The sequence below is a fragment of the Phyllobates terribilis genome, unplaced genomic scaffold (genome assembly GCF_046119375.1).
Source record: "Phyllobates terribilis strain yellow unplaced genomic scaffold, ASM4611937v1 Scaffold_1__5_contigs__length_1240528914, whole genome shotgun sequence".
Taxonomy (NCBI): Eukaryota; Metazoa; Chordata; class Amphibia; order Anura; family Dendrobatidae; genus Phyllobates; species Phyllobates terribilis.
The window spans coordinates 799003322-799011881 of record NW_027362761.1 but is presented as its reverse complement, the minus strand read 5'-3'; the positions used below and the strand labels follow the sequence as shown (position 1 = coordinate 799011881).

Sequence of the window (8560 nt, the reverse complement as noted above, 5' to 3'; positions counted from 1 at the left end):
AGAATTGTAAAAATTGGCGCGCAAACCACCTTGGGTAGTAAAGGGGTTAAACAGGGGTATCTTTATAAACACATTACACAGTGGTATTCCACAATTGTGGGGGTTTAGGGGCCTGAAATAAAGTGACAGGTTACCTTTAACAGGTACATGCACACTCACACACATATACACACACCTCAACACACAAATACATAAACACACACCCCGTTACTTGTGTGGGGACACATAAACCCTTACACAGCCACCCCTTTATTGCTGGGGCCACAGACACACATCCCTTTAGTGCTGGGGTCACACAAAAACACACACACCCCATCAGTGCTGGGGCCAAACACACGCAGGGGACATGTACACGTGTGCCCAAACAGGCTGGGGTGTGAAGGGTTTAAAGGGTATTCTTAAGTTTGGAAGTTATCCCCATAACATTTCGATCACTGGGGGTCCTGACAGATGGGGCCAAGAACCAGGGTTCTAGAGAGCCTTGTGTGACTGGGGGGTGGTCGATTGTGGGCACTGCGGCACCATTCATTCTTATAGGAGTGTCAAAACCCATCTAAGTGCTGCACTCCTCAATCTCTGGGGGTCCCATTAAGAATGAATGGAGCTGCAGTGTGCATGATCGACCACCTCTCCTTTCACAAATGGCTCCCAGTTTTTAGGATTGGTGGGGTCCCAGAGGTCAGACCCTCAGCAAACAAAGTTATCTTCTTTCCTATGGATAGGGGATAACTTGCAGACTTCAGCATACCCCATTAAGGGGTTAATGACCCCCTTGTTCATTTTTTAATAGCTCTAGTGTAATTCTCTCCAAATGCTCCCTACTGTCATGTAATGATGGGGTACTCCAGTGTAATGAGTGTGCACGGAGCTGTAATGAGCTATGTGGTTGGCGGCAGGGCCCGCCCGCTTCCATCTCAGTACGGCGGATGTAGGCAGGCCGGTGGTTGCTAGGCGACGGTAAACACGCCGGGACGCTGGAAAAGTTTGCTGTAACTTTCCTGCGGGCGGGTGGTAAGTTGTTATTTAGTAATGTATATACCATATACCACGTATATCCATGTAGTCAGCTGGAGAGTGGGATTATACATAGTGCTGCCATATACAGTGCGCTGATCAGGAGCTGCAGGGATATAATACATGAGTATATACGTGATCAGGGCTGACTCGTCCATACATGGTGATTCCAGCTGCTGCCCCTCACTAAGTAATCAGCGCCACGCATTATTGGTGACTGCCAGTCATTAAGTGGCAGCATTGCCAGCTGTCAGGCAATCACTGTTGCTCACTGTTGGCACTGGCTGTTTTATAGGGAACTAGTGGTTTTTTTCTTACATTTTTACCTTTATGTTTTGTTACGGGGTATGTGACACCACACAGTGGATCTTTGGATGACATGTTTATATGTTTTTTTTTGTCACTTCAATTGTCAACAATATGATTGTCAGTTTTCCTAACTTTTCCACTTGGCAAACAGAAGCCTATTTAGAGTAACAGTTGTTTGCTTGCACCATCTTGATGACCTTTCTATGGGATAAGGCATCATTGCCTGATCGGTAGGTTTCCAATAACCGCCCCTCCCCTCCACACCGATCAGCTCATATTTGCGACTGCCAGATGTGAACATATAGGACCCGATTCATCAAAGCCTTTACCCCATTATTATTTTTGTTGCAAGTCAAGACTCCGCTACAATTTTACAACTTTTGGCGTTCTTATGCCATTTCTGGCCAGCTCCTACAAAGTGGGAGGAGCTGGGGCGGCACATGGGCGTGCTGACCGCAGCTCTTCAAATTCATTGAAAGCGGCGACGTTTGCTACACCACAGATCTTACTCCAGCAGAGACTGGAGTAGGATTTGTGGCAAGGTGCATACAGGGGTGCATGCCACTCGTCCAGCACTTTTGATTCATGAAGAGGCACACGTCTGTTCATGAATCAGGGGCGTCCAACTCCAGCACATTTCCTCATTAAGACCGCCACAAACAACGCCAATCTTGATAAATCAGGCCCATGAAATTGAGCTGCAAAGCACAGATCCATCCAGTGTGTAATGTTCAGTGCCGAGTACTGCAGCCCCTTGAATAAGTGCTGTTGTCCAGTTTCCTGTAGCAGCCACTACTTATTGAATGGTGCTGCGCTTTGTAGCTTTGTTCCATGTATTTGCCGCTGGGTTTCGGGCCCCCACTAATCCAGTAGTGATTATCTACCTCGAGGATAGGTCATCAATATGATGTGAGTGGACAACCCCTTTAAGCCAAATCCCTGTTTAACATAAGCCCTCTACAGTACCTCCATATGGCTTGGATCTTATATGGAGACTTACAGATTTTTTTTTCTGTTGGATTCCATACAAAAAATTGTCATCCTCCCATAGAAGCATACCAGCATACCACTGTACATGTGAGCATTGGAGCATGTTCGGCAGCACTGCTCCATACTAGGAAGCCATGTGACCCCCTGCAGTTGTGGGTGCCATGTACATTATTTAAAGCCCTTTTCACAAAACATATATTCTTTATTTCTTTTTTGTTTTAACTTGTAGGAGTTACTTATTGAATCTTCCTAGTATTTACTATGTGAAAATTGTAAAAAAGTTATCACTTGCAATATGTCAAACATTTTTTGTCACTGTTGGCAATAACTTTAGTTCACTATAGTTATAAGGATATACTCAATGTGTACATTAAACATAGTCTGTGGGATGATGTCATGAAAGAAGCACTCCCATCATCATTTTTTATTCCCTAAGCCTGTGCAAATGTACAGTTGTGCTCAAAAGTTTACATACCCCGGCAGAATTTTTCCTTTCTTGGCCTTGTTTCAGAGAATATGAATGATAACAAAAAAACTTTTTCTTCACTCATGGTTTTTGGTTGGGTGAAGCCATTTATTGTCAAACTACTGTGTTTTCTCTTTTTAAATCTTAATGACAACCAAAAACATCCCAATGACCCTGATCAAAAGTTCACATACCCCAGTTCTTAATACCGTGTATTGCCCCCTCTGACATCAATGACAGCTTGAAGTATTTTGTGGTAGTTATGGATGAGGTTCTTTATTTTCTCAGATGGTAAAGCTGCCCATTCTTCTTGGCAAAAAGCCTCCAGTTCCTGTAAATTCTTGGGCTGTCTAGCATGAACTTGAAAGATGCAAGAGTCTGTCTGGATCCCAGAAACTCACTCAGCTTTCATGCACACACACTGATTATAAGCAAACAGGTCACAGGTGAGGATGTTATCTTTAGTAGCCATTGAAACCCATTTGTGTCAAATTCTGTGCTTGTTATCAGGCCAAAATCACCAGGGAATGTGAACTTTTGATCACGGTTATTTGGATGTTTTTGGTTGTCATTAAGATTTAAAAAGAGAAAACGCAGTAGTTTGACAATAAATGGCTTCACCCAACCAATAACCATGAGTGGAAAAAAAGTTATTTTGTTATCATTCATTTTCTTTGAAACTAGGCCAAAGGAAAAATTCTGCCGGGGTATGTAAACTTTTGAGCACAACTGTATATGCAGTGTAGTGTAAGTTCGCTAATATACTCACCGATTGCCATATTCCCCAGTTACCAGCACCGCTCTGGTCCTCTTCTCATTCATGTGACTGAAAATCAGCATCAAATTAGCATAATCAGCCTGATTCTCTCAGATGAGAGAAATTACGCTGGTGTGACCCTGGCCTAAAAGTGATTTCCGGCTCACATAGAGTCCAGTGTGATCCTGCAAGTTACAATTGCAGTCAAGTGAGTGAGAGGAGCACCGCAACGGTGCTGGACCCGGGGAAGACGGTGATCGTACATTACCGCACTTACACTACCCTACACAACATATACATTTACACAGGTTTAGCTAATTAAAAAAAATATTGGAAGTGCTCCTTTAAAATCCTAGTTTAAAGGGAACCTGTCATGTCCCCAAATACTATTAACCTGCAAATATGTGGTTATCCTGCAAATTAATAGCGTTCCAAAGTTGGGCAGCTGTCATACTGAAAGCACGGCTACCGGAAGGAAATGAACTTTATTCCTCCCGGCAACCTCGGACTTTCAGTCACCGCTCAGTATGCAGCGAGTGTTGGCTCCCCAACACTGACTGACTACTGTCTTTGCGACATATCAGTGCAAAGACAGTCAGTCAATGTGCAAAATGTGCTTACAGCCGCCTCTCGCTTCATACTGAATGATGACTGAAGCCACATCGGCTGCTCCTGTATGACTAAAAGCCGCAGCCTGCATTTCCTAAAGATCATTTGCTCCGTGTAGCCGGGCTTTCTATACGGCGGCTGCACAGCTTCAGAACGCTATTAACCTGCAAATTAACCCTATATCTGCAGGTTTATACCATTAAGGGACATGACAGGTTCCTTTTAATATTAGCTTACATACTTTTTTTTTTCTTTTTTTTTTGTAAATCTCTATAGATTTTTTTTTTAAATATCAGCAAATAATATAACAGAGATGTATTTATGACCACTTTCTCTTATTAATGCAGCTTTCCTTACAAACTGACCAGCAATTCTGACCCTAAAATGGCTGCTGGTGGAGGAGCATGTGACCAGATCAGTCCATTAGTGTCCTCGAATAGAATAGCAACTTTCCTACGTCATTTGTTTTCTATTGGAGGAGGTAGATGGATTGGTCTGGTCACATGTATAACTCACAACTGTCCCGGATTTAGCGGGACTGTTCCGATTTGAGGGGTCCTGCCAGGTCAAGGTTTTGCCCCGACTTCCAATCACTCTTTGTGTGCCGTGTTTTCTCTTGTCGTCTTCGTTGGTCCATATCGCCTCCTTCTCCTCAGGAGGATGGGGCCAGCATTTCTGCTCTGCACTTATATTAATTAAATAAACAATTCTCTTCTTGTAATCTGGTCCCCCCATGCATCAAACTCACATCCTCCATCATTGTCGGCAGCAGCTGTTCGTATTGCTTTTTTTCTGCACATTTTCTGCAGGTGTCCTCACCACACGACGCAATAACAATCTCTAAATATTGCGTGTTTGCTGCTTTTTTTATGTGTTTTCCCCCTTATTTGATGCGTTTTTGGTGCAGATGTGAAGCCACGTTTTTAATGATTTTTTAATAGTACAGGAAAGCTTTGATTCTTCGCTTAACCCCTCCAGGACTGATGACATATAGGTACGTCATCAGTCGTGTCCCCGCCTTTGATGTGGGCTCCGGCAATGGGCCCGCATCTTTTCCTGCACATGACAGCTGATATAATCAGCTGTCATGTTCATCTAACAGCCTCGGGTGGATTTGTGATCCACCCGCGGCTGTTAACAAGTTAAATGCCACTGTCAATCTCTGACAGAGATTGACAGTGCATTTAAAATGTGCCCAGTGGAAGCGTGTCACATGACCCGCCCATCGGTGCTCCTGTCACGTGATCACAGGGCACCGATGGGTTGTCATGACAGCTGGGGATCTGCAGAATACCCCTTTGCCTGTTATTGTAGATCTCCTATGAACACCGGGCCGTGGCCTGGTGTTCATAGGAGATCATGATTTATGTTACACATAGCAGAGTTGAAGTACAGGTGATCTAAGGGGACTATAGAAGCCAGTAAAATTTTTTTTTTTTAAATATTAAAAAAATAAAAAAACACAAAAGTTCAAATCACATTCAAAATAATTAATGAAAAATAAAAAATACACATATTTTGTTTCGCTGCATTCAGAAATGTCCAAACTATCAAAATATAAAGTAAATTAATCCGATCGGTAAATGGCGTAATGAGAAAAAAATCAAAACACCAGAATTATATTTGTTTGGCTGTTGCAATAAAATGCAATAACAAACGATCAAACATTGTATCTACTCCAAAATGATATCATATAAAATGTCAGCTCGGCACGCAAAAAATAAGCCCTCACCCAACCCCTTATCCCGAAAAAATGGAGACGCTAAGGGTCTTGGAAAATGGCGACATTTTTATTTCTTACAAAATTTGGATTTTTTTTCACCACTTAAATAAAAAAGAACCTATACATGTTTGGTATCTGCAAACTCGCACTGAGCTGGAGAATTATAAAGGCAAGTCAGTTTTAGTATTTAGTGAACATGGTAAAAAAAAAACAACCAAAAAACTATTGTGGAATTGCACTTTTTTGCAATTTCACCGCACTTGGAATTTTTTTTCCTGTTTTCCAGTACACAATATGGTAAAACCAATGGTGTCATTCAAAAGTAAAACTCGTCTTGCAAAAAACAGCGCTCACATGGCCATATTGACGGAAAAATAAGTAAGGTATGGCTCTGGGAATAAGGGGCGGAAAAAAAGGAAAAACTGAAAATCGCCTGGAGGTGAAGGGGTTAAAATCCAATGGTGTCTTTTTTTTTTTTTTTACATATGCTTTTTCCAGGCTCAACATAGAAGCTTGTAGACAAAAACAACAAAACCAGTAGTGTAAATGCTGCGTTTTTTATGCGCCCACTGTGCGTCTAAAGACGTTGCTGAACCCTGCGGTTTTAGTGCTTTTTTATACAGTATAGACCAAAAGTTTGGACACACCTTCTCATTTAAAGATTTTTCTGTATTTTCATAACTATGAAAATTGTACATTCACACTGAAGGCATCAAAACTATGAATTAACACATGTGGAATTATATGCTTAACAAAAAAGTGTGAAACAACTGAAAATATGTCTTATATTCTAGGTTCTTCAAAGTAGCCACCTTTTGCTTTGATGATTGCTTTGCACACTCTTGGCATTCTCTTGATGAGCTTCAAGAGGTAGTCACCGGAAATGGTCTTCACTTCACAGGTGTGCCCTGTCAGGTTTAATAAGTGGGATTTCTTGCCTTATAAATGGGGTTGGGACCATCAGTTGTGTTGTGCAGAAGTCTGATGGATACACAGCTGATAGTCCCACTGAATAGGCTATTAGAATTTGTATTATGGCAAGAAAAAAGCAGCTAAGTAAAGAAAAATGAGTGGCCATCATTACTTTAAGAAATGAAAGTTAGTCAGTCCGAAAAATTGGGAAAACTTTGAAAGTGTTCCCAAGTGCAGTTGCAAAAACCATCGAGCGCTACAAAGAAACTGGCTCACATGAGGACCGCCCCAGGAAAGGAAGACCAAGAGTCAGCTCTGCTTCTGAGGATAAGTTTATCCGAGTCACCAGCCTCAGAAATCGCAGGTTAACAGCAGCTCAGATTAGAGACCAGGTCAATGCCACACAGAGTTCTAGCAGCAGACACATCTCTTCAACAACTGTTAAGAGGAGACTTTGTGCAGCAGGCCTTCATGGTAAAATAGCTGCTAGGAAACCACTGCTAAAGACAGGCAACAAGCAAAAGAGACTTGTTTGGGCTAAAGAACACAAGGAATGGACATTAGACCAGTGGAATTCTGTGCTTTGGTCTGATGAGTCCAAATTTGAGATCTTTGATTCCAACCACTGTGTCTTTGTGCGACGCAGAAAAGGTGAACGGATGGACTCTACATGCCTGGTTCCCACCCTGAAGCATGGAGGAGGAGGTGTGATGGTGTGGGGGTGCTTTGCTGGTGACACTGTTGGGGATTTATTCAAAATTGAAGGCATACTGAACCAGCATGGCTACCCCAGCATCTTGCAGCGGCATGCTATTCCATCCAGTTTGCGTTTAGTTGGACCATCATTTATTTTTCAACAGGACAATGACCCCAAACACACCTCCAGGCTGTGTAAGGGCTATTTGACCAAGAAGGAGAGTGATGGAGTGCTACGCCAGATGACCTGGCCTCCACAGTCACCAGACCTGAACCCAATCAAGATTGTTTGGGGTGAGCTGGACCGCAGAGTGAAGGCAAAAGGGCCAACAAGTGCTAAGCATCTCTGGGAACTCCTTCAAGATTGTTGGAAGACCATTTCCGGTGACTACCTCTTGAAGCTCATCAAGAGAATGCCAAGAGTGTGCAAAGCAGTCATCAAAGCAAAGGGTGGCTACTTTGAAGAACCTAGAATATAAGACATATTTTCAGTTGTTTCACACTTTTTTGTTAAGTATATAATTCCACATGTGTTAATTCATAGTTTTGATGCCTTCAGTGTGAATGTACAATTTTCATAGTCAAGAAAATCTTTAAATGAGAAGGTGTGTCCAAACTTTTGGTCTGTACTGTATATATATATATATATTTACTGTATATATGGAGCCAAAAAAATGCATGAAAAAAACTGCTGGTACTTTTTTAAGTGCAGAATCAAAGCTTTTCTGTACTATAAAAATCACATTTAGACCATGGCCCCACTATCAGTATTCAGTCAGTATTGTTTCTCAGGAGTGGGAGCCAAAACCAGGAGTGGGTGATAAATGCAGAATTGGTGACTTGTTTCTATTATACCTTTCCTCTGATTGTTCCTCACCTGGTTTTGGCTCCCAATTCTGAGAAAAAATACTGACTAAATACTGATAGTGGGGCTGTGGCCTAAGAAAGCTGCTTCACATCTGCACCAAAAACGCATCAAATAAGGTGTAAAACGCATAACAAATGCAGCAAAAATACACTTGCATTGAGCAAGGCTGTGTCCATCTAGTGGACACGTGACTACATGTATGGAAATCGCATACTT

General features: G+C 42.1%; 1 protein-coding gene across 1 annotated transcript in view; it reads left to right on the top strand.

The window, feature by feature from the left end:
* The first annotated feature begins 916 nt into the window (after positions 1-916).
* The window catches only part of DNAH6 (dynein axonemal heavy chain 6), a 493878-nt gene continuing 486234 nt past the window's right edge, over positions 917-8560 (top strand). The window contains exon 1 of the mRNA XM_073637077.1: positions 917-1011. The gene's annotated coding sequence lies outside the window, so the exon portion shown is untranslated. The remainder of the gene's footprint in view (positions 1012-8560) is intronic.